The 26,716-nt window shown below is 42.2% G+C and overlaps 1 protein-coding gene and 1 long non-coding RNA gene across 4 annotated transcripts in view; one reads left to right on the top strand and one right to left on the bottom strand.

Annotated features, from left to right (window-relative positions):
* OMA1 (OMA1 zinc metallopeptidase) overlaps positions 1-26,716 on the bottom strand; it is a 270,295-nt gene that overhangs the window by 18,617 nt on the left and 224,962 nt on the right. The window lies entirely within an intron of this gene.
* LOC131381838 (uncharacterized) lies at positions 8,351-9,711 on the top strand. Its single transcript, XR_009210820.1, has 3 exons — positions 8,351-8,463; positions 8,736-8,924; positions 9,607-9,711. It is a non-coding gene; the product is annotated as an uncharacterized LOC131381838 (long non-coding RNA).

The following is a 26,716-nucleotide window of genomic DNA, read 5'->3' as shown; positions in this document are numbered from 1 at the left end:
AAAAATAAGTGTTCTTTGAACTGAAATGTCTGCTGAACATAAAAACGTAGGAAAGTCAAGAGGAGAGAAAATCTCCCAGAATCACAGCACCCTAACACAACCACTATTAACATTTTGAGATACAATTCTTGTCTGTTTTATAGGAGCCATTTTTATTTTGTTTATTTTTATTGGAATAAGTATGTTACACATGCAGTACTAAAATCTGTATCTCTCACATTGTGGTAACATTGTTTTTTCTACACTATTATATACTCCTCATAAAATTCGGCCATTGACCTATTATTGTTAGTCATTATTCCAGTTACAAATAATTTTGTGACAAACATCTCTGTGTGTAAAGCATTTCATATTCAAGTATCTCCTTACAATACATGCAAAGAAATAAAGTTATCAGATCAAAGCATATGAATATTTACGACTTTCCTTTTTCAAAAAAGATCAAGTCATCATAATTACCAAAAAAGTTCTATCAAGTAGGTCAGCCCATTCCCCAAGCATCTCTGTTTCTGGAATATGTAATTCTAGATTACAAAACTAAACAGATTTTGCTAAAGGAAACATCTCAAAATCACCAATGTGCAAAGAATGCCTTGAACAGGCCACATGGAAAGCTCATTATAAGGATGAATCTGAGTTGTCTTTGCAGTGGTGCTGTGGTGCTGACATGCAGGGGAAAGCTTCATAATGAGGGTCTTTCCAGAGTTCCAGTGAACTCTCAGGCCTGGTAGGGCTGTGACAGGAGCACCCTCCCACCCCCCTCCACACACATTATAGTCCTCCTCCTATGAAGGGAAGACTCAGCCCTTCCAGGGTAGCCACACATTGGTCAGGGTTTGCCTGTGTGGGTGATGAGGTGGGAAAAGAGGGGCTGTCTCCCTGACAGAAAGAGAGAAGAACCTCAAGTGAGCACTCATTATTGGAGATCTCAGATTCTCCTGGAGAAATAATGAATGTCACCGGAGCTCTGTGGGTTCCTTCAGGAGCAAAACAAGCTAGGTTTGATTAGGCTAATTTGACAACAATAGTTCAGTGGGGAAGGAGGAAGGAGGAAAAGGAGAACTGGAAGGGGCAAGGTGAAGTTTGGGGGAGGATATTGAAATGTAAGGAAATAATACATTTAAATATCTGACATTTAATAGTATGTTAAATTCACAGAGCATTTTTCCTTGTAAGAATTTGGTTGATAATCACAGGACGCTTTGAGTTGGTAGACAAATGCTGTCCAATTCCTGCACTGTTTCCCTCAGCTCACCTCTGCGACCACCTGCATCTATTAGTTTCAAAGATACTAATAGCGTCCCATCTCAAGTCACTGCATCTCACCATTCCTCTGCCACAGGGTTTCTCCAGCACCTAGTGGGGGTTGCTAGGCTGCAGAATTGGGAGGATGTTAACACCCCAGAGCCACCTCCATCCAGTGGGGAATGAAGGTAAAAGGATCAATACCCCTGCTTCCAGCTCATCTCTAGAGACTGTTTGGAGGCATATTCTACATGGTTTCTCGTACGATCTCCAGCAGAATCAGGCCCACCTTGTCTGCAGCAGCAGCCCATCATTAATGCCCACAGTATTGACCTGTCTCTCTCCCCTGTCTCACTTTTTTACATACTCCTCCCTTGTATTGTGTAAGACCACTTTCCAAATAAACTATGTAACTCAAGTCCTTGTCAAGGGACATAAATCCCACTTGTGGGAGAACCAAACTAAGATAGCAGAAAATTTGTATGCCCATTTGGCAGATTAGAAGACTGAGTTTCAAAGAACTCCAATGACTTTCCCAAGGTAATTGGGTTGTCACGTGGCAACATCAGAACCAAAAGCTGACTCTTCAACTAGTGTTTTCTCTACTCTACAAGGAAGTCTATTTTACAAATCAAACAATAACGTTTTATTGACTCCCTATTAGGCACTATGTGGGGTACTAGGATCTCCAAGCCCAGTAAAAAAGAAAGGAAATTACTCACCATAAGGCAATGTCTTAAAAGTAGCAGTCATCTAGTTCTGTTCCATTAGTTACTATCAGCATTTATTTAGGTCTTACTGCATGCCAGGCAGTCTGTTAGACACTGAAAGCCTGAAGATGAATGAAACTTGGCCCCTGCCCTTCAGAAGTTTAGAATCTAGTAGTGAAAAAGGAGAGGTGACAGAGGTTGACAGACATAGATACACTTTCCAATAAAAGTGATAACTGAGAAAACAGGCATAGAGTTACACAGAAACAGAAAGGACTGATATCTAACTCAGGCTGGGGGACTGGTGTCAGAATTTCTTGGAGGAGATTCATTCATTCATGCATGCAACCAATATTCCCTGAGTTTCTACTAGATTCCAGGTGGCATGCTAGGAGCCTGGATTACACTGGTGAATCATCCAGCTGTAGTCCCTGTCTCAGGCCAGAGCTAAGTCTTGGAAGAAATGCCTGAAAGTTAGCCAGAAAGAGAGTGGGGAAAGGTCTTCCAGATGGAGGGAAAAAGCATATGCAGAGCCTGGGAAGCATCAGCAGCATTTTGGGGGTGAAGTGAGTGCTGTGGGGAGTGGGGGTGGAGGAGGGGAGGAATAGCATTGCTAGAGCATAAATACCCAGGAAAGGGGGCCAGGAAATGAGCTGCAGACTTACACTTGATCTTAGCCAAAAGGCCGAGAAGCGATAGAGCTGCAGACTTGGCCAGGGACCACATCAGAGTAGAGCTTAAGCTAACAAAGTGCTATAGGAACATGAAGAAAGGAGGATGGATAATTCTTTGGGGACACAGGAGGCCATCATGGAGAGGCCCACAGAGGCAATGGCACTGGAGCGGGACCTTGAAGAACATGAGAAATTTACCCCCAAGTAGAAGGAGAAAGGAGACTCTAGAAAAATTCAGCTCATTCTGCAGTGCAAATTCTGTTCCCTGTGCATACAGAGTGACATTTCAGTGAATTTTCTTCCAGGAAACACATTGCTCCAGGGTGAGATTCAGGGCTGCCACATATAGTTTTGCAGAACCCAGTCCACATAGCTAAACACAGTGGCCTTCACATGTTTGGAGATTGCTGGGAAGGCCTGACCTCAAAAGGGATGCCCTCACATCCTTTTATCCAAGCATCTGAAAGGCTTCTCATTATATATTTACTCCTTTGGATGAAGTTGCTTGCTCTTCAGTGAGTCACTTTAAATGCAAATATTCTGGCTTCTAGGGGGTGAGTATGGGGTGGAGGGACTGATGTGGGCATGACACCTGACACCACAACCCTGCCTGGATGGATCAGAGGCCTAGAGCTAGGACACCCAATTTGTTTTCTGACATTCTCCTCTTTCCTCCTTCCACAGTGGAAGCACCTGTCCCTCCCCTACAGGCTTAAGTAAGTCTTCAGCTCCCAGAATGCATGTGAGTCTCAAGCAGAAAGGGTTTAAGTAGATGCACTTAGCATCCAGCCACTCTGAAGGTCTTTAAGATTCTCTCATTTAGATAGCTAGGCTTTAGTTTGCTGTACTTAGTCCTCAAATTACTCCTTGCTGGATTCAGCAACCTGCTAGCTAGCTTGGACCAATGTTGCTGCCACTTTGCTCTCCCTCTGTGCAGAAATCACTAGAACACTTGGCTGTGTTCCTTACCCAGTAAAAAATAGCCTCCTTTACTACCTAGAGCTGGACAAAGATCTATTTCCTGCAGTGAGACTCAGGTGCTCCCCATATTCCAAGGTCTACCTGGTCAAATCTCCAGATAGAAAGATGACATTTATTCCTTCATTTATTTCACAAGCTTTTATTGATCACCTAAATTGTGCGCAACCTCAAAGAGTAGCTGAAAGATCTTGTAGTCCAATGAGTGAATGAATAATTATGCAATATGAGATGAGAGAGACTGGAATTGAGCTGAAGAAGAAAGAAGAAGAAAAAAGCTTAGCCTTAGAGCCTCTTTGAGCACTATTTTTCTTAGCTATAAAATGTGGATGATATTGTTTCTTTGTGAAGTATTGTGAGATTTGATATAATGCTATGGTAAAACATGCAGCAGATATAAATGTTCCATACACAAACAATCTTTGGTTTTCCTAAGCTAGGATGAGATGCTGGACAGGCATAATGTGTCATACAATGGATTATATTACAACATCACTTTCGGAGCCTGAAATGTTTGGTATTTAGCATATTACCCTTCCCATGGGCTGCTTGAATTTTAATAGAGCAACTCTTCTCAACTGTATCACCACAAACACATTATAGGTATCCTCAGATATTTAACATCTCATTCCTGTAGGTCACTGGAAAGGATGAGGGTTCCAGACGGGTAGGGAATAAGCCTCACTTTGAACTCTTTCTTGGTTTTTATAAATGAGAAAACTAAAGCTCAGACAGACTCAGTAACTTGTCCCAGATACATAACCACAAAAAACTATGGCATATATTCAAATCCAGGTCTTCCAACTACAAGTCCACTGCCTTGTCTTTTTCCTTTGTTACCATCCATCTTCTAGGAAGGTCCATGAGTGAATCTTGGAATGGGGTAAAGTGAACATTACCCTGCAATGGCCTTCTTTCCCAGTAATAATGAAGACCCTGAAATTGGCCCAGGAGTACTAATGACTGTATTAATAAATGCTCTAAGCGTTTTCAGAGATCTGTGTGTGGATGGACAGGAGCAGACCTGGAACTGCTCAGAGAGGTAATATACTTAAAATTACCAGCTCAGCAAAAGTGGAGAAAGGGAAGCTCATACTGGAGACTAATAAAATAAGCAAGTTGAACTGGCAGACAGCTGGAGGAATTTGAATCTTGATGATTCCTGGCCAGATCTTGCTTAATTATTTCCAATATCTTCATTTCAAAAATAATGTGCTTCTTCCCCCAGGACAATTTTGATCAAAGCAATTAGTCAAGTGACTACTTGGCTGATCACTATCAGTCTATTAAAATACACACATGCTCACACATACACACACATGCCCTAAAGAGAATATCGCATGAGGCTGGGGTCAGGAGTTTAGCATACGATTTCTGATTCTTCCTTGGGCTTATCCTCTGACCTTGAGGAAAGACCTATGCCATCTCTGAACACCTATTTCTTCATATATAAGTTGGGGGTAGATATACAAAAAGTATTTGTTTTAATTTAAGTTGATACAGAAGAGTATTCGGAATAAAGCTGAAATGTAATGGAAGACATTCAAAAAGATTTTGAAGGAATTTAAGCATTTATGGTCTGCAGAGAACATTATAGGAGAGTATAATGTGTGTAGATTTTTCAATAAGCTGAGTTGTTTGTTGAAAACAAATTAAATTTAGAATTAAGAATTTGAATTTTAGGGCTTTGGCCTTCTCTTGATTCAACAATGCCTTTGCCTGTAGCTCCTTACAACAAATCGTATGCAATGTGTCATTTCCAGAGGTCTCTACCCACACTTATATGGCTGCCAGGTGTCCTGTGCGCACAGACTGCCCAGTTACTCAACCCTGAATTTAGGCCCATGGGGACTCCGCTTATTGCAAATTAAGAGAGACTCAAGAGGCACACTGGCACCTTGCCCACAGGTGTCATTTACCTGTGCTGGTCTTGACCAACAAGTTCAGTTTAGTAAGCTCAATCCTTACATATACCAATATTCACTCATATAATCATTCCATGAACCTTTGCTGAGTCCTACTATGGATCAGGCATTAGGGGCAAGAGACAGAGGTCAGGTAAAAAGGTAACCCAGGCATCATTCCTGCCAGAGGTGCCCTTCATCTAGCAGAGATGATAGGTGAAAAACACTCCCTCTTTGACCTAGTAAGACTCCTCTGAGCTCTCTCCTTGAGCAGGCCTCAACTTTGGATCTGTCTCTAGCTTACTGAGCCCAGTTTTAGCAACGAATCCTGCTAAGTCAGTTTAGCAGGAATCTCCCAATTCTTCATATCTGATCAAGTTCTTCATCCCTCACCCTACATCTAAGTCCTTGGCCTGCCTTTAGCAAGAACTTGTTAAGCCAGTATCTCCCTATTCTTGATGTCTAATCAAGTTCCTCTTAGTAGTTTTCCAACCACTGACCCCCTCACTCTGTGCATGGGCTGTAAATCTTCAGCTGTCTTTGCTTTATTCAAAGAAAGCCCCATCCTATCATGAAGTCTCTCTCCCCTAGTACAGTAGCTCAAGTAAGATCTGTCTTGTTTTTATAAGTGTATAGTGAATAATTTCTCTTTGATACAGACAGGTACACAGCTAACTATAGTGCAAGGCATGATAACACTTATTTCCATTCCTTGGGCTCCTAATAAAAATAATAATGCCAGCAGCTAACATTTTACTGAAGATTTGCTTGAGGCCAGGCACTGTGCTAAGAACTTTACATACTGTGGCAGCTTTAGAGGTCTACCATTCCCAGGAAGTTCTAACCAAAGACTGAGCATGATGCAGATATAGGGCCTGGCCATTTCTACCCAATGCAGAAATCCCGCCTTGGCAATCTCAGTTTCAGAGCTCCTGGTTGGCCTGGGTGTGACTTTTCAGAGGTAAACCAAGGTCTAGGGTACTTCCTACCCAATCCCCCTTTCTTCCTCTTCTCCTTCCATGGGTGCCAGACTGTATCATGGTCTGCAGTTTCTCCTTGATGACTCCTGCTCCCTGGCCCCTTTATCTTTCATAAGCGCTACCCCAGTAAGTCTCTTGCACTTCTAACTCTGTATTGACATCTGCTTCCTGCAGGGCCTGAACTGATAAATACATATTATATCGCTTAATCTTCACAACAACCTTGGGGGGCAGGATGCTCTTATTACACCCATTTTATAGATAAAGAAATTGAGACACACAAAAGTTAGGCAGTTGATGCATAGTTGATGGCAAAGCAGGGATTCAAACCCAGGTATGGCTTTCTGCAATAAGTGCGTTAGCATCTAACTACGTCCATGACCAATGTGAGATAAAGGAAGTAAGAAAAAGCTGCCATCAGACACAAAGTTCCCTGTTATTGCTGGCTGAGAAAGCTGGTGAACTTGCAGATGAGGCCAAGGTGCTACCAAGCAAGCATAAACCCTGCTCTCTGTGTGGCTCTAAGAAAAGAAGACATCCCAGGCCGGGTGTGGTGGCTCATGCTTGTAATCCCAGCACTTTGGGAGGCTGAGGCGGGCGGATCACGAGGTCAGGAGATCGAGACCACGGTGAAACCCCGCCTCTACTAAAAATACAAAAAAATCAGCCGGGCGTGGTGGCGGGCACCTGTAGTCCCAGCTACTCGGAGAGGCTGAGGCAGGAGAATGGCGTGAACCCGGGAGGCAGAGCTTGCAGTGAGCCGAGATCGTGCCACTGCACTCCAGCCTGGGCGACAGAGCGAGACTCCGTCTCAAAAAAAAAAAAAAAAAAAAAAAAGAAACGAAGACATCCCAGGAGAGCAGGGCGATGCAAAAGGCAGTTCTGATGCTCCCAAAGGGATGGATTCTAATAAATGCGGGGTATTTAAAGAAAATAATGCAGTTTTTCTTCATACATTCTAATAAACCCTGAATTTTAAAGGATATGTCAGAACAATTCATCCTGTGAATGTTTATCAGGCTGCTCGCATGAACCAGACACTAGGATGCGGCAGTGAAAAAGACATGTACTGTCCTTTCCCTGTGGGAGCTTCCAAGGTTCACAAGACAGAGTAGAAAAGCTTAGGAAGAATTGAGCTTAAGAACAGCCTCCCCTATTCACTGGCTATGAAATCTTGGGCTGATGTTTACCCTTTTGTTGCATCTGAAACATTCTGGAACCTGTAAGAACTCGGTCAGAAACGGCAGGTTCAGAATATGCTAAAACTTATAAGTGTGAAAGTCAGTGCAAAGGGTGTCATTTGCAACTTTCAGAATAAGAAGAAGAGCCAGGAAGGGACAAGCTCGGTATGTGGAAATGAATAACAAATGTTTAGAAGTTTGGTAGTTAAGAACATGGACTCTGTTCTGGGACTAGCTGGGTTCAGATCCCAGCTGTACTCACTTACTAGTTGTGTGATCTCAGACAAGTTACTTGACCTCCCTGTTCTTGGTTTCCTCATTTTGCAAGATAGCGTTGGCAGTACTACCTAATCAATAGCATTATTATGAAGATTAAAAGAGTTCACAACTTAAAATAAAACTTAAAAAAAAGAGTTCACAACTATATTGCACTTAGAACAGTGTCTGGCATACAGGAAGTGCGATGTTAAATATTAGCTATCTTTTCTATTTTAACCCTTGGGGCCTATTCTGATTATGATCCCAGACCCCAGCATTACTACTTCCAAGTCATGACTCCAGCCTTCCCTGCTGTCCACTATGGATTCTTCCAATACTGTCTCTTTAAATTAGGCTGACCCACTCATAGTTTATGCAAATAGAACCCCATAAGACAGAGCTTTAGACAGAAGCCCTGGAGCTTCTGTATTACTTATGGACCCAGCAGAAAACAGATGGCACATTTAATTAGGATAACAGGACTATTTACAAAATTGTAGGGGGAAAATGTGGCATTTTGGGGCTAGTAACAGGTGGGGCTCCTTGACATCTCTAGGTCTGAAGGGGCAAGAGGGAGGAGTGGTTACCAGAACTCAGAGCATGACAGGGACAGAGACCTGTGGCTGACAGATGCAGACATCCCACAATGGCCTAAAGGGAGAAACGGCAGAGAACAAATCCTGTAACCTTCTTCTCCTCAACTCTCTCCCTCCAGTCTCCTGTCTCTCCCCACCATTGGCTGAATTCATCCAGAAGCCAGAGCATAAGACACTCATTTACTCCCAGTGTTTCTTTGCCTCTCCAGGGACACAGCAGGATGAAGAATAGAAGACAGTAGATCTGGAGCGGCTAACAGAAGAACCCGGTGTCTCAGTTGGTTTAGGCTGCCATAACAAAATACCATACTCTGGGTGGCTTAAGCAGCCGACATTTCTTTCTTACAATTCTGGAGGTTGGAAGTCCAAGATGAGTGTGCCAGTGGGATTGGTTCCTGGTGAGGGCCCTCTTCTTGGTTTACAGGTGGCCATCCTCTCATTGCATCTTCGTGTGTGTGTGTGTGTGTGTGTGTGTGTGTGAGAGAGAGAGAGAGAGAGAAAGGCACTAATGACCTAATCACCTCCATCCCAAGTCCTCACCTCCAAAAATCATCACATTGGAGATTAGGGTTTTAATATATGAATTTCGTGGGTACCCAAGCATTCAGTCCACAGCACATAGCATGAATTCTAACCTAATATCATAATTTTTCTTTGCGTCATTCTCCTGTCTTGATTTTTTATGGTTCCTGATTATCTGGTTATCGCTCAGTCCTGGACTTAATCTCACTCCACAGACCTGACTGAAGATTGGACCCTCTGGTTGTGTTTAGGGTAATATCTTTTAGATGTGGGGGTCTGTTCTAACCTATCCCAGAAATCTTTGTCTCATGCCCATACAACAGGCCCCAGGACACACTCCAAGCAAGTCACGAGCCATGTTGTCTGGTCTGTTCTTGTTCTGATCTACCTGATTCCAAAAGCCTGATTCTGTTCTATGGCCTTGACAGCTTCCTTCAGTCCTTTTTGAATCCTTTCTGTTTATTCAGTTGGCCATGCGTCTGGCTTTAGGTACTGGCCCCATCTACTTCCTGAGACTCTTTTGGATTCTCCAGCTTTTGTGCCCCCTTTTTGTTTCAGGTGGAAGCTCCCCATGGCCTTGATACACCCTCAAGATCTAGAGACTTGATATTTTGCACTTACAGTTGAGTTGTATTTACTCACTGTCCCAGCAAGTGACGCCCCCATTGCCTCATCTCACTGGATCTTCAGAATAATTGTAGGAGGTATGTGTTATTCTTGCTCCATTTTAGCAAACTGACTCTCAGTAAAGTGAAGTGATTTGCCAGATAACACACAGCTGGTGACTACTGGCACTAGGTTACCTTCTTTATATAGATTATCTCACCAAAATCTAAGCTCCATGACAACAGAGATTTTTTGTCTGTTTTGTTCACAACATTTTCTCCAATGTTTAAGAGTGTCTATCGTAACAGGAGCTCAATAAATGTTTGTTGGATGAATGTTGACTAAAGCATTTGATTTGATCCCCATCACATCTCCATAAGAGGTGGATTGCTATTTTTCTAATTTTATGGGTGAGAAAACTTAGAAGGTTGAGAGTTTAAGTAATTTCCTCCAAACAATGAGCATCCAGTGAGACTCTAACCCTACTAAGAATCCAAGCCCATGCTCTAAAATAGTGCTGCTCAAGGTGTGATTCAAGGACCAGAGCTGGACTGTGAATTATTTATTTATGGTTTTTAATAAGTTTAGAAACTGAGGGTGAGCTTTTAGAAATTCTTACAGCAATTTTACATTGCTCTATTTCCCAGCCTGTGACCAGTAGCCTTGTCTCATTGCACAGGATACTAACTAGTAAGGGTGCCTTTGAATTCACAGAGATGAGCTGACAATGGTATGAAGCACATACTGGCAGTAGGACCATGTATTAATCTTTGGCTGATTAGAAATAAAAGAGGAATCTAGGCCATCACTACAGAAAATTTGAGAAGCACTGCTCCAACTTACTCCATTTGTGCCAAATTCCATCACCCCATGCTCCTTCCAGACTCAGCCCACTGCCAAGCACAAGGGGAGTGTGTGTTTTCAGTTTTTGATTCTTCCTTTCCTTTATCCAACAAACATTCCCTGAGCAATTTCTATGTGCCAGACCATGTGTTGGGTGCTGGGGTGCAGGAGGAATAAAACAGGAGGAATATAGCTGATTCTTGGAGGAATTTATACATAGTTTGATATCTGTAGTGTTCATGGTTCTATCTTGGGTAACAAAGAAGTGATTTAAGGAAAAGGCCAATATCTGGAGAGTGAACAGATGAAGTAACTCAGGCTGTCTGTGATGTTCTGGAAATGTACAATTCCTTTATTTGTCACAATGATAGGGCTGCATCCCCAAGATGGGGATGCAAAAGAGATAGGGCATGAACTGATTGACAAAGAGAAGTTGATCTTTTTTTCTCATAAATCACGGGAGCATCACTGTGAACTGGTTTATGCTACTTGTACTCAAGATGCTAAGATTCTGACTTTTTCTTTAATATTACCTAAGTATATCTGAAATGGTTATTCTATAAAGGCTAAACTGGAAAGTCATTGCAAAAGAAAAGGAATAATCAGTTCAACGAAAATAATCAGTCAGAGCACTAAATCATGCCCGAAGAGCCAAAGTTTGGAATCAGAAAGACTGTGGTTTAAATCCTAAGTACTACTGCATACTGCCCCTGTGGCCATATGCAAGTAGCTTAACCTCTCTGAGAGGCAAATGCCTTATCTCTAACATGAAGACAGTAATTCTTACTCCCCTGTGCTACAAATTCAATACAGGAACTGTGCTATAGCACTCAATACATGGTTGCAGTTTTTGTTTGTGTTTTGTTGTCATTGTTAGTAATATTAGGTACAAAGCTGGGCAGGAAGATCTGAAGCTGCACACTTACCTGTGTCAAGCAGAGCAGACTGTCTGGGTCTGAATCTTGGCTCTGTTGCTTACTTACTGGCACACAACAGGTGGTATGCAAATATTTATTTAAAATGAGCTAAACAAAAAATGGTGGGTTTGATCCAAGCAAGGAACCAGAGTCTAAGTTCATTGATTCAATACTCATTTACTGAGGTCTACCATGAGCCAGGCTGGGTGCTGGGGACACATAGTGAATAGACCTCAGTCTCTGCCCTTGTGGTGCTCAAATCCAGAGGAGAGGGTAGGCAAGACCACCAGGAACCAACAGAGAGAGAGGAAAAGAGGAGTATGGTGAGTAGTGCCAGGGAGAAGAGGGGGATGCTGATCTGAAGGAGAGATGCTTGTGTTCAGTAACTAAGTGGGCAAGAAGGAAACAACCTTTCAAAGATCAGAGACATGAAGAGAGTAGCACCTGGACCACAGCAGCACCCAGCACACTTGTTACCACTGCTCATTTGCTTATCTGAAGAGCAAATTCCCTGAGGTCAGGGATGTCTGCTTCATTCTCCACTGTCTTCCCAGTACCTCACACTGGCATTGAGTTTATTCTTAACAGCATTTGTAAATGAATGAATAAGTATTCCAGATCTATTCTCAAGAGTTTTTCTATTCTGAGTTGTATGACAATAGCTAGTACATATTTATAATTTTGTTTGTTCCAAGCACTGTTCTAAGTACATTCTGAGAATTATCTAACTTAATCATTACAATGATCCATAACCAATCAGTTCATTCATTAAGAAACTATTGAAAATTCTTCTGTGCTTAGCAATTAGTTAGATGCTGGGGAGGGAACAGAGAGCATTGCCTTTGCCACAATACTCTTCCATCTGTTCTGTCCAGCTATCTCCCTCACTCCCTTTCTCCTCATGCTTAAGTTGAATGCATCCTTAGAAAATCCAATTAGGTGTCTCCTCTGCCAAGAAGCCTTCCATGATTCCAAGGGAGTTGAGTGTTTGGTCTCACCCGCTCTGTGCTCCCCAATGTCCATAACGCCCACATGGCAGGCAGAATGACCCTCAAGATCTCACGTCCTAAGCCTTGGAACATGTGACTGTGATGAGATCTCACTCTCATGACTGCATTATGTTATAAAACACAGGGAGCTTGAAAAAGGGAGATTATCTGGGTGAGCCAGATCTCATCATGTAAAGCCTTAAAAATACAGTGCGTTCTCAGGCTGGTAGCAGAGCAAGGGGAAAACAGAGAGATTCAACTGGTTTGAAGATGGAAAAAATGGGCCACTTGAGAAGAAATGTGGGCAACCTCTAAGAACTGTGGTGCCCCCCTGGCCTGACAGCCAGCAAGGAACCAAGCACCACAGATACAACCTGAAGGAACTGGATTCTGCCAGTGATCTGAACTAGCTTGGAAGTGGGTTCTACTTCTGAACCTCCAGATAAGAGCCCAGCCAAGATGACACCCTGATTTTGCCTGGTGAGTCCCCGAGCAGGGATCTCTGCTGAGCCTATCTGGACTGAGAACCTACAGAAGAACAGTGAGCTAACAAATGAAGGTTGTTTTAAGTTGCTAAATTTGTGGTACTTTGTTACACAACAATAGAAAATGAACATATCCCTCTATCCTGGCACCCTCTGCGTAAACATGTTTCCCTGTCTGTGTATCTCTCTAGACAGTGAGTTCTGCAAAGTCAGGGACTGTGATTTGTGCCTCTTGATCTTTAATGAGCAGCACAATGCCTGGCAGAAAGTAGCTTCCCAATAAGTATTTGCCCTTGAGCTTAAAGAAATTAAAGCAAGGTTAGGGATCCTAGCTGAGCACATAGGAAAAAGGAGAGAACAATTCAAGAGACCATAAGGCCTAATGCTAGATTGTGTGGCTCAGACCATAACTGCCAGAGGAGATTTAAGAGATGAGGAGTTGTGTCCAATTAAGCACCTCCTCACTTCTCAGCTCATGCTAACCGCACCTCATTCCTACATGCAAATCAGATCTGAGCTGGTACTGGAGGAGACAGATACTCCTGGAGTCCACATGGTCCTTTGAGGCATCACTTGCATGTCTTTGCTGAGGCTGCATCCTGGGTGGACAGCCCACAGATGTTTAGTGTCCAATGACTATGATGAAGCCCAGGAGGGCTTCCTTTAAGTTCACGGACAGGCCTGGTTTACAGAGCTGCCCAGGAAGTGAGGATGGGCTGACTCTAAGAAGGTCATCCTCAAGGATTGTGACTCAGACCCAAGGTGGTGTTCCTGCCCTCCAGGGCATATTCAGGCACATAGAGTCACCAAATGTGAGACCTGTATAGAAGAACACATATTTTACAGATGAGGAAACTGTCCTAGAAGCCAAAAGGGGAATTAAGCTGCCTCTACCTAAAAAGCAAGTTAGTAGGAGAGCTGGGTCTAGAGCCATGGTTTCTGATTCCCTAAGCCACCTCCTCACCGCCTCACATCTCTTTCCACCTCCTCACTGCTTCCAATCATCTATTTGACTAATGGCTTCAGGCTTGTATTTCTCCCCAGGGAATCCAGGTCTTTACTCACCTCGAAATTTAAAAGCTGGAAAGCAGGAAGAATGAATTTTTTAGCTAATCCAAGCATGCATTGTAAATCTTTGTACCCTTTCCAAGGTACCGAATGTAACCCCCTCTGCAGCTAACAGACATTTGGCATCTTTCCATGGTGATAACATTGGTTCTAGAAGGACAACTCTCTCACAGCCAGAGAGCAGATCATTGTGAGATGACCAATTTGCAAGAAAAGGGGGTTTTGGAGGCAGGGATAAGTACTGGGTGTTCATATGAGCCATAGGTATTTGTGAGAGGAATTGAGAAGATCACATTTCTAGAATTACTGACTGATTATTACCTGTGAACTATAGAGGGGAGTGGTGTGTGGGGAAGGAGAGGGGGCTGGGGACAGGGAAAGAGATGGCACACTTTGCTTAGATGTCATCTAAGGCCTTTTTAACACAGGGTGGCTTCTCTGACTTCCCCCCTCAAAAATTTGCAAAGGCTCCACATTGCCTACAGAATAAAACCCATAGGTTATATCTTGTATTTATGGCTACTGACATTTTAGTCTCAAATTACTTTTCTGCTTCCTATTTCATTTTCACATTCCTTCTGCATTTGGATGTTTTCACCTACGTATAACAAACCAAACTTGAACTAGCTTTAAAAGGAGAGGTTTTTATAATTATTGTTGTGACTCATGTAATTAATAGACAGAAAAGTGACAGGGACAATTTGAACTGAGGACCCCAAACATTCTCAGGACTCTTCCTTCTCTCTTCTCCACTCCTCTCTGAACAATTCATTTATTCTTTTCTCTGTCTGCAGAATGACTTCTCTTTATATTACCATGAGAAAAAGTATGGCTGCCAATGGCTTGTGAGTATTATATATTACATCTTCAGTTGTTCGTAAGTGATGGGCTTCTCTTTACAGGTTTCCGTTCTAAAATTCCAAGGAATCAAAATTGATTTGCCCCATTTGGGTCTCACATCCTTCATTAGGACAATAAACTGAGCACAGTGGCCAAGGTCTCTTTGTAAAAGTTTAGAGGCTGCCATGGTCATTCTAGGAAAGAAGTGCTGAACAATAGGTGTTGTCCAATAAGTGTCTGATATCTTTCTCCCAGCTTGTTGTAACTGACTCTAATATTTCATTTTTCTTCCATCTGCTGCTCACTAGATCATGATAGCCTCAGTGCCTTGTTCAGGATTTGCTTGGAAACTAGGTGAAGATGTGTATAATACAGAGCAGGTCACAGAAGACAGGTTTCCATGGCTGAGGAAATTGTTTATTATAGCAATCATTTGTTTATTCATTCAACAAGCATTTATTGAGCTCATACTCTTTGCCAAACACCATGCTAGGTATGCTATGGAGAGAGAAATCCACACTCTTCTGCCTGCAAGAAGCTCACATCTTAGTGAAGAACATAGAGTATGAAGAGATCTTTCTAACGTGGCATGAAATGTGCCCTGATAGAGATACACTCAGAATGCAGGAACACACAGGAAGAACATATGGAAGGGCTTCATGTGGGCAGTGACACAAATTGAATACTGAAAGCCAAGTAAGTTCTGAACGCAGCAGCAGTATGAGTGAGAAACAGTGACTGACTACAGATAATAATCTTACAATTGCCAAGGGCTGAGCACTTCCGATGTGCCTGGCACTGTGCTATGTGTATACACTCCTTTTCTCATTTAATCTTCACAACCACTCTTTGAGGCAGGCACTATCATTGCCATTTTAGAGATGGAGAAACTGAGACTTCGAGAAATAAAGTAACTTACCCAAGTTCACAGCATGGTTTAAGTGGCAGTGCTGGGGTTGAAATCCAGACATGTCTGTAACCAAATCACATTCTCAAAGCACCTTCTAGGTTGCCAGTAGCTTATTATATTTTCCATGAATGAGATTGAGAAAAAGAAACCTGACCTTAACTTCTCTAGGGCCCTTACAATACTAATTATTCAAGGCCTGGTCATGTTGAACATAGGGATACCAGATTGTTAGTCATACCTGTGCCAGTCCTGGACCTTTACTCTTACGTCCATCTTTACCTTTTCTTTGCTTGTTGCTATATCTCAGAGGACCTGAGACTTGACACTGTGTTTCCTCCCAGATCCCACATCAGCTGATTTCAGATGGGTTCAGCCAATGGGAGGCAAGAGATTGGAGGAAGAGGAAAGAAAAAAAGCCAGCTTATTCTCCTCCTCCCTCTCTCCTAGAGCAGCATCTTTGGCAGTGGTTGAACCTACTTAATAGCTCTGACTCCCACCTGGCAGGCATGCCATAGTTCCAGCTCCACCCAGGTGACCCAGCCCTTGGCTCTAGTAAGACCACCTCCTCTCCCTAGTTTAGAAGTTGTAGTGGCTTCCTGGTGTTACTGATCTCTGAGTCACCTCATCATCCCCTCTTGCCTTCTCAGAGCCTCCAGTAACTATGGAGTCAATTCCCTATATTAAATGCCCTCCAATTTATATACTTAGAATACATGTAAATTCTGTTTTCCAGTTTAGACCCTAACTGACATAACTTCCTTCCTCTTTATGATGCAGCAGTGTCTGGAAGGAGTTCTCTTAATATTCATCATTCGCAAATAGTAACAGCTCCAGTCTGCAGCTCCCAAGGTGATCGACGCAGAAGACGGTGATTTCTGCATTTCCAACTGAGGTACCTGGTTCATCTCACTGGGACTGGTTGGACAGTGGGTGCATGGAGGGCGAGCTGAAGCAGGGCGAGGCATCGCCTCACCTGGGAAGTGTAAGGGGTCGGGATATTTCCTTTTCCTAGCCAAGGGAAGCCGTGACAGACTGCACCTGGGAAATCGGGACACTCCTGCCCAAATACTGTGCTTTTCCAACAGTCTTACCAAATGTCACACCAGGAGATTATATCCCGTGCTTGGCTTGGCGGGTCCCACGCCCATGAAGCCTTGCTAACTGCTAGCGCGGTAGTCTGAGATCCACCTGCGAGGCAGCAGCCTGGCCCGGGGAGGGGCATCTGCCATTGCTGAGGCTTCAGTAGGTAAACAGAGTGGCTGGGGAAGCTCGAACTGGGCGGAGCCCACCGCAGCTCTGCAAGGCCTGCTGCCTCTGTAGACCCCACCTCTGGGGGAAGGGCATAGCTGAACAAAAGGCAGCAGAAACTTCTGCAGACTTAAACGTCCCCTGTCTGACAGCTCTGAAGAGAGCAGTGGTTCTCCCAGCATGGTGTTTGAGCTCTGAGAATGGACAGACTGCCTCCTCAACTGGGTCCCTTACCCCCGTGTAGCCTAACTGGGAGATACCTCTTAGTAGGGGCTGACTGACACCTCATACAGGAAGGCACCCCTCTGGGATGGAGCTTCCCGAGGAAGGATCAGGCAGCAATATTTGCTGTTCTGCAGACTCCGCTGGTGATACTCAGGCAAACAGGGTCTGGAGTAGACCTCCAGCAAACTCCAACAGACCTGCAGCTGAGGGACCTGACTCTTAGAAGGAAAACTAGCAAACAGAAAGGAATAGTAGCAGCATCAACAAAAAGGACATCCACACCAAAGCCCCACCTATAGATCACCAGCATCAGAGACCAAAGGTACATAAAACCACAAAGATGGGGAGAAACCAGAGCAGAAAACCTGAAAATTCTAAAAACCAGAGCACCTCTTCTCCTCCAAAGGATTGCAGCTCTTCACCAGCAACAGAACAAAGCTGGATGGAGAATGACTTTGATGAGCTGACAGAAGTAGGCTTCAGAAGGTCAGTAATAACAAACATCTCCGAGCTATAGGAGGATGTTCGAACTCATTGCAAGGAAGCTAAAAACCTTGAAAAAAGATTAGACAAATGGCTAACTAGAATAAACAGTGTACAGAAGACCTTAAATGACCTGATGGAGCTGAAAACCATGGCACAAGAACTATGTGACACATGCACAAGCTTCAATAACCGATTCGATCAAATGGAAGAAAGGGTATAAGTGATTGAAGATAAATTAATGAAATAAAGTGGGAGGAGAAGTTTAGAGAAAAAAGACTAAAAAGAAATGAACAAAGCCTCCAATAAATATGGGACTATATGAATAGACCAAATCTACGTTTGATTGATGTACCTGAATGTGACCGGGAGAATGGAACCAAGTTGGAAAACACTCTTCAGGATATTATCCAGGAGAACTTCCCCAACCTAGCAAGGCAGGCCAACATTCAAATTCAGGAAATACAGAGAATGCCACAAAGATACTCCTCGAGAAGAGCAACCCAAAGACACATAATTGTCAGATTCACCAAGGTTGAAATGAAGGAAAAAAATGTTAAGGGCAGCCAGAAAGAAACGTCAGGTTACCCACAAAGGGAAGCCCATCAGACTAACAGCGGATCTCTCGGCAGAAACTCTACAAGCCAGAAGAGAGTGGGGGCCAATATTCAACATTCTTAAAGAAAAGAATTTTCAACCCAGAATTTCATATCCAGCCAAACTAAGCTTCAAAAGTGAAGGAGAAATAAAATCCTTTACAGACAAGCAAATGCTGAGATATGTTGTCACCACCAGGCCTGCCTTACAAGAGCTTCTGAACATGGAAAGCACTGAACATGGAAAGGAACATGGAAAGCACTGAACATGGAAAGGAACAACTGATACCAGCCACTGCAAAAACAAGCCAAATTGTAAAGACCATAGATGCTAGGAAGAAACTGCATCAACTAATGGGCAAAATAGCCAGCTAACATCATAAAGACAGGATCAAATTCACACATAACTATATTAACCTTAAATGTAAATGGACTAAATGCACCAACTAAAAGACACAGACTGGCAAATTGGATAGAGAGTCAAGACCCATCAGTGTGCTGTATTCAGGAGACCCATCTCATGTGCAGAGACACACATAGGCTCAAAATAAACAGATGGAGGAAGATCTACCAAGCAAATGGAAAGCAAAAAAAAAAAGGAGAGGTTGCAATCCTAGTCTCTGATAAAACAAAGATCAAAAGAGACAAAAGAAGGCCATTACATAATGGTAAAGGGATCAATTCAACAAGAAGAGCTAACTCTCCTAAATATATATGCACCCAATACAGGAGCACCCAGATTCATAAAGCAACTCCTTAGAGACCTACAAAGAGACTTAGACTCCCACACAATAATAATGGGAGACTTTAACACTCCACTGTCAATATTAGACAGATCAACAAGACAGAAAGTCAACAAGGATATCAGGACTTGAACTCAGTTGTGCACCAAGCAGACCTAATAGACATCTACAGAACTCTCCACCCCAAGTAAACAGAATACATTCTTCTCAGCACCATATCACACTTATTCCGAAATTGACCACATAGTTGGAAGTAAAAAACTCCTCAGCAAATGTGAAAGAACAGAAATCACAACAAACTGTCTCTCAAACCACAGTGCAATCAAATCAGAACCCAGGATTCAGAAACTCACTCAAAACTGCACAATTACATGGAAACTGAACAACCTGCTCCTGAATGACTACTGGGTACATAACAAAATGAAGGCAGAAATAAAGATGTTCTTTGAAACCAAGGAGAACAAGGACACAACGTACCAGAATCTCTGGGACACATTTAAAGCAGTGTGTAGAGGGAAATTTATAGCACTAAATGCCCACAAGAGAAAGCAGGAAAGATCTAAAATCACACTCTAACATCACAATTAAAAGAACTGGAGAAGCAAGAGGAAACAAATTCAAAAGCTGGCAGAAGACAAGAAATAAGATCAGAGCAGAACTGAAGGAGATAGAGACACAAAACAACCTTCCAAAAATCAATGAATCCAGAAGCTGGTTTTTTGAAAAGATCAACAAAATTGATAGACTGCTAGCAAGACTAATAAAGAAGAAAAGAGAGAAGAATCAAATAGATGCAATAAAAAGTGATAAAGAGGATATCACCATGGATCCCACAGAAATACAAACTACCGTAAGAGAATACTATAAACACCTCTATGAAAATACCCTAGAAAATCTAGAAGAAATGGATAAATTCCTCGACACATACACCCTCCCAAGACTAAACCAGGAAGAAGTTGAATCTCTGAATAGACCAGTAACAGGCTCTGAAATTCAGGCAATAATTAATAGCTTACCAACCAAAAAAGTCCAGGACCAGACAGATTCACAGCCAAATTCTACCAGAGGTACAAAAAGGAGCTGGTACCATTCCTTCTGAAACTATTCCAATCAACAGAAAAAGGGAATCCTCCCTAACTCATTTTATGAGGCCAGCATCATCCTGATACCAAAGCCTGGCAGAGTCACAACAGAAAAAGAGAATTTTAGACCAATATCCCTGATGAACATCAATGCGGAAATCCTCAATAAAATACTGGCAAACTGAATCCAGCAGCACATCAAAAAGCTTATCCACCATGATCAAGTCGGCTTCATCCCTGGGATGCAAGGCTGGTTCAACATATGAAAATCAATAAATGTAATCCATCACATAAACAGAACCAATTACAAAAACCATGTGATTATCTCAATAGATGCAGAAAAGGCCTTCGACAAAATTCAACAGCCCTTCATGCTAAAAAATCTCAATAAACTAGGTATCGATGGAACATATCTCAAAATAATAAGAGCTATTTATGACAAACCCACAGCCAATATCATACTGAATGGGCAAAAACTGGAAGCATTCCCTTTGAAAACTGGCACAAGACAGGGATGCCCTCTCTCACCACTCCTATTCAACATAGTGTTGGAAGTTCTGGCCAGGGCACTCAGGCAAGAGAAAGAAATAAAGGGTATTCAATTAGGAAAAGAGGAAGTCAAATTGTCCCTGTTTGCAGATGACATGATTGTATATTTAGAAAACCCCATCGTCTCAGCCCCAAATCTCCTTAACCTGAAAAGCAACTTCAGCAAAGTCTCAGGATACAAAATCAATGTGCAAAAATCACACGTATTCCTATATACCAATAACAGACAGAGAGCCAAATCATGAGTAAACTCCCATTCACAATTGCTACAAAGAGAATAAAATACCTAGGATTCCAACTTACAAGGGATGTGAAGGACCTCTTCAAGTAGAACTACAAACCACTGCTCAAGGAAATAAAAGAGGATACAGACAAATGGAAGAACATTGCATGCTCATGGTTAGGAAGAATCAATATCGTGAAAATGGCCATACTGCCCAAGGTAATTTACAGATTCAGTGCCATCCCCATCAAGCTACCATTGACTTTCTTCACAGAATTGGAAAAAACTACTTTAAAGTTCATATGGAACCAAAAAAGAGCCCACATTGCCAAGTCAATCCTAAGCAAAAAGGACAAAGCTGGAGGCATCATGCCACCTGACTTAAATCTATATGACAAGGCTACAGTAACCAAAACAGCATGGTACTGGTACCACAACAGAGACATAGATCAATGGAACAGAACAGAGGCCTCAGAAATAACACCACACATCTACAACCATCTGATCTTTGACAAACCTGACAAAAACAAGAAATGGGGAAAGGATTTCCTATTTAATAAATGGTGCTGGGAAAACTGGCTAGCCATAAGTAGAAAGCTGAAACTGGATCCCTTCCTTATGCCTTATACAAAAATTAATTGAAGATGGATTAAAGACTTAAATGTTAGACCTAAAACCATAAAAACCCTAGAAGAAAACCCAGGCAATACCATTCAGGACATAGGCATGGACAAAGACCTCATGACTAAAACACCGAAAGTAATGGAAACAAAAGCCGAAATAGACAAATGGGATCTAATTAAACTAAAGAGCTGCTGCATAGCAAAAGAAACTACTATCAGAATGAACAGGCAACCTATAGAATGGGAGAAAAATTTTGCAATCTACCATCTGACAAAGGGCTAATATCCAGAATCTACAAGGAACTTAAATTTACAAGAAAAAAACAAAAAACCCCATCAAAAAATAGGCAAAGGATATGAACAGACACTTCTCAAAAGAAAACATTTATGCAGGCAACAGACACATGAAAAAATGCTCTTCATCACTGGTCATCAGAGAAATGCAAATCAAAACCACAATGAGATATCATCTCACACCAGTTAAAATGGTGATCATTAAAAAGTCAGGAAACAACAGATGCTGGAGAGGATGTGGAGAAATAGGAATGCTTTTACACTGTTGGTGGGAGTGTAAACTGGTTCAACCATTGTAGAAGACAGTGTGGAAATTCCTCAAGGATCTAGAACTAGAAATACCATTTGACCCAGCCATCCCATTACTGGGTATATACCAAAAGGATTATAAATCATGCTACTGTAAAGACACATGTACACATATGTTTATTGTGGCACTATTCACAATAGCAAAGACTTGGAACCAACCCAAATGTCCATCGATGATGGACTGGATTAAGAAAATGTGGCATATGTGTACCATGGAATACTATGCAGCCATAAAAAAGGATGAGTTCATGTCCTTTGTAGGGACATGGATGAAGCTGGAAACCATCATTCTGAGCAAACTATCGCAAGAACAGAAAACCAAACACCGCATGTTCTCACTCATAGGTGGGAACTGAATAATGAGAACACTTGGACACAGGACAGGGAACATCACACACGCGTTCCTGTCATGGGGTGGGGGGCAGGCGGAGGGATAGCAGTAGGAGAAATACCTAATGAAAATGATGAGTTAATGGGTGCAGCACACCAACATGGCACATGTATACCTATGTAACAAACCTGCATGTTGTGCACATGTACCTTAGAACTTAAAGTACAATAATAATAATAATAAAATATTCATCATTATCCTTGCCCTTCTCACCATTTGGTATCAGGGTGAGTTTATCACTTCCCCTCAGGTTCTCCTGAAGAATTATAATTTGCTGCTGCCAAAATACTCAACAGTCTACCTGTTCTCCTTTTAGTATTCTGAGTCTTATCTTCGTATCTGGGCAGATCACCAAGAACCTGTGTAGTTGTTAAGTGTTAAATTAACTTAGACATCCACAGAAAGGCTTCCCTAAGAGACATCATAACACCACTCTATTTTGAATAGCCTTTCTCATTCTCCGCATTCCCATCAACCAGTGTATCAGTGGGATACATTCAACATACTCTCTTTTATTGTCTGTTGAGTACAAGCCATGCACTCTACTAGGTGTCTGAGATCTTAAGATAAATAAGACTTAGTCGCACTTTGGGAGGCTGAGGCGGGCAGATCATGAGGTCAGGAAATCGAAACCATCCTGGCTAACACAGTGAAACCCCATCTCTGCTAAAAATACAAAAAATTAGCCGGGTGCAGTGGTGGGCGCCTGTAGTCCCAGCTACTCAGGAGGCTGAGGCAGGAGAATGGCATGAACCCGGGAGGCGGAGCTTGCAGTGAGCTAGATCGCGCCACTGCATTCCAGCCTGGGCGACAGAGCGAGACTCCGTCTCAAAAAACAAAAAAAAAGGACTTAGTTACTCCTCTCAGAAACGAAGGTAACCATCAATTTTTTAAAAAAAATTAATAACAAGGAAAAAGAGTTACATTTCCAAATTTTCTTATGTCTAGCTGGTAGTACAAACATGTACCCACCATGTTCCTCATTTTGCCCTGTTTTCCAGGGAGCTCAGAGGTAATCTTAATTGTCAATCATAGAAACCATATTAGCCTACAGAGTTGGTAACTTCTGCCTCTGCCTTCCTCCACAAATATCATCTAATTGTATTATAACAGCCTTGTTGCAGATGCATCTTTAGTGGTAGATCTCCTCAAATGCCTAGAGATACAGTAGATGTTCAGTAAAGGATTGATTGAGCTATTGTCCAAATCAGATAGTAATGCAAACCATTACCTACTGCAATTGCTAATCTATTCACAAAAATTGTTTGTATGAATATCTTCGGGTCTCAGCTCTTTGAGTTTTTCTCATCATATTAGTTTTGAAAAAGCAGGCCCCGTTTCCTGCCACCAATTAAGACATCCCGATTGCTCTTGAGAAGACTAATCATCTCACTTTTTATGTCCAACATGGCACTCAGCAATTGGACCCCCATCAGGCCATCCCCAGTTGAGCAAGCATAATTTAAATCACCTTCATCATGCTTGGAAAAGCAGCCATTTTCTGGCATCTTAATATTCAATCTGGGGAAACAATTTCAACCCAAAGTGTTTTATTTTTCTTACTGTGCCTTTCTGTTCCAAGACACCTGCCTCTTGGCTGATCATGTCTAAATGTTAAAATGAAGCAACTTAGAGTCCCTTGAAGAAAAGGGATGTGGTTAACTGCTGGGTGTGTTGCCTGTGCACACTGGGGACTCCTACAGAATTCAGCTGTTTCAACCTGAGTCTCATCAGAATATATCCCCCTATCTATATATTCACTGTGCAAAAAGAAACTACAGGAGCAGCTGGAATAATTAGAAGATAAGGCAGGCATAGCCAATACCCAGCACAGATGCCACCATTCCACTGTGCTGTGGACACCACCAACATGACTAACCAACTTGTTTTTCTTTCCTACTGAGCCCTACCTAATGTGGCCTCGAATCTTTCTCAACACAATACACCAAGCAGCAGTCGCCAATAGGTCAGACTTGGCATATGAGAGACAGTCAGATATTGTCCTCTCCCTGCTTGTAGCTCTCAGTCTAGAGTCTCTGATTGGACAACTGAATCCTGGGGCCCGGGTGATAAACCCCAAGCCTAAAGGAGCTGATTCACAGAAGACAGGAGAGAAGATTACGGACACTGCACTTCAACTAAGTCTCCTCTTTAAGGAGAATGGTTTACCCCATGGGGGCTGTGTGTTCTTTGACTTTTATCATTTTTTAAAATCAGAGCTAGTATTTCTTTGTAATTATTTTTTCTGTTCTGATTTTACCTTTGTCTTAGACTTTAGACCTAACCACTTACTACTGCGTAACCTTGAATGAATCTCCGTACCTCTCTAAACCAGGGCTTCCTCATCTTTAAGAATATACAATTTTCCATAGGCTTATTGAGATTATAAAACAATATAATTTATGCAAATTGGTGTAGTACAGAAATTAGCAGCATAAACTTTGGAGCCAGAAGCATATTAAGTATATTAAGCTTTGATCTGCCCATTTCTATTTATAAGACTTGAGGAAATTTCTTAACTTCTTAGGGCCTCAGTTTTCTCATTAAGAAAAAAATAATAACAATATTATTACCAACTTCATGCGACCATTCTAAAGATTAAATCAGTACTGTATGTAAATGACTTAACATAAGCACATGAAAAATACTCCATAAATATTTGTTGCTGTGATTCTTTTGAGACCTGGCTTGTAGGAAGCACGTACCAAATTTTAGTTTCCTTTGTTTAATTCCGTTTAAAAATAATCTTATTCACTTTTTACCTTTTAGGATTAAAGTGAGAGGTGAAGCTTTATTGATCCAAGTGGAAGTAAAAACCTGGCTGTGAGAGAAGAGATGGTACCACCCTCTGAGGCTCCCACAGTTGCAGCAGACTTCAGATATGGACTCTGCCCCTCAGCCACCCCACCCCGCTCCACCCCTCCCTCTGGAGGTGGCAGGCCTCTTTGGCTAAGGAAATCTACTCCTTCACGTGTCTCCAGGGGACAACGTTTTCAGTTTCGTAATTACGTGCTTCTCCCCAATCACGTAGCATTATACACCACATCACCACACTGCTGAAAAAAGCCCCAAATGCTAATTAGTCCTCAAATTATCATTGATTTGATTTGATGTTGAATAAGCTTTGCCATTTATATTTAGGCAAGAACTTCAGATTCAAGATGCTCTCTTTCAGATTGCGGTTTTTAAATAACTTACTGGGGCCTGTCTTGCTTGTTCAGTGTGTTTATGTCAAGAAATCAGACTGGCTGCTCTCCCTGGCTGCAGATGAATGCCAGGTTGATTGAGAGCAGGAGAGGAATTATCCTCTCGGCCAGAGCTCAAAGCCTGGGGACCCCCTGAATGCAGAAACCCCTATTGTGCAGAAGGACTTGAGGAGGAGAAAGATGAAGGAAGGAGTGGAAGAAGACGGTCTGGAATTGCAAACAGATTCCACCTGAAGATGGAGAAACTGTGTGATTGAGTCACATTCAGCAGATGCTTCTTAGTCCTTTCTGAGAGCCAGGCTCTTTCACAGGCATCATCTCCTTTAGTTCTGACAGCAACCCAATGATAACACAGCATTGTTAGTCGTGGAAACCAAGGCCCAGACACTTGAGGTAATGTCACTGTTCACAGCAAGTGAGGGAGAGAAGCTGAAGATTACATACGGGTCCTCTGACCAGGTCCCCTGAAAGGTGATTTCATGCCTTCTCCTTGGTTACTTATTGTCTTCTGGGTCTGCACTTTCCTGCAGCCCACCTTCCAAACCCCTCAGCCCCTCTCCCCATCCCAGACAGTCTGCCAGATCCCTGGCAAGTAAGACAATTAGAAAAATCCCTCTTGGCTTTGATTTTAAAGTACTAAATTATGTATGTGTGTGCTTTAAAATTTTCCCCATGTGAACCATGCTTTAAAGGGACCATATCACTTTTTAAAGAGAGGGAGTAATCTGAAAACCATAAGTATTGAGAATCCCAGAACATAAAATTTTCCCATCACTAACTAGTGCCTATTCTTGTCATTTGATTAAAATTTTCCACAATTCCTATGGATAAACTTTTTGAATACAGCCTTAATAATAAATGCTAGGGCATAATTTCACCAAAGCCTGTATTTATCCTGTTAATTTCCATGTTGAACCTTCTTTGATAAATCAATGTGTACTTTATTGAATTTGACTTTTCTTCCCATGATAATAAATAGAATATGGGGGACAAAGAAGAAAGGGAGGGAGGAAGGAAGAAAGGAAGAGGAGAAGGAAG

Source organism: Hylobates moloch, unplaced genomic scaffold (assembly GCF_009828535.3).
Source record: "Hylobates moloch isolate HMO894 unplaced genomic scaffold, HMol_V3 SCAFFOLD_18, whole genome shotgun sequence".
Lineage (NCBI taxonomy): Eukaryota > Metazoa > Chordata > Mammalia > Primates > Hylobatidae > Hylobates > Hylobates moloch.
The sequence above is the reverse complement of the archived record's forward strand: the minus strand, read 5'-3'. Positions and strand labels throughout refer to the sequence as shown.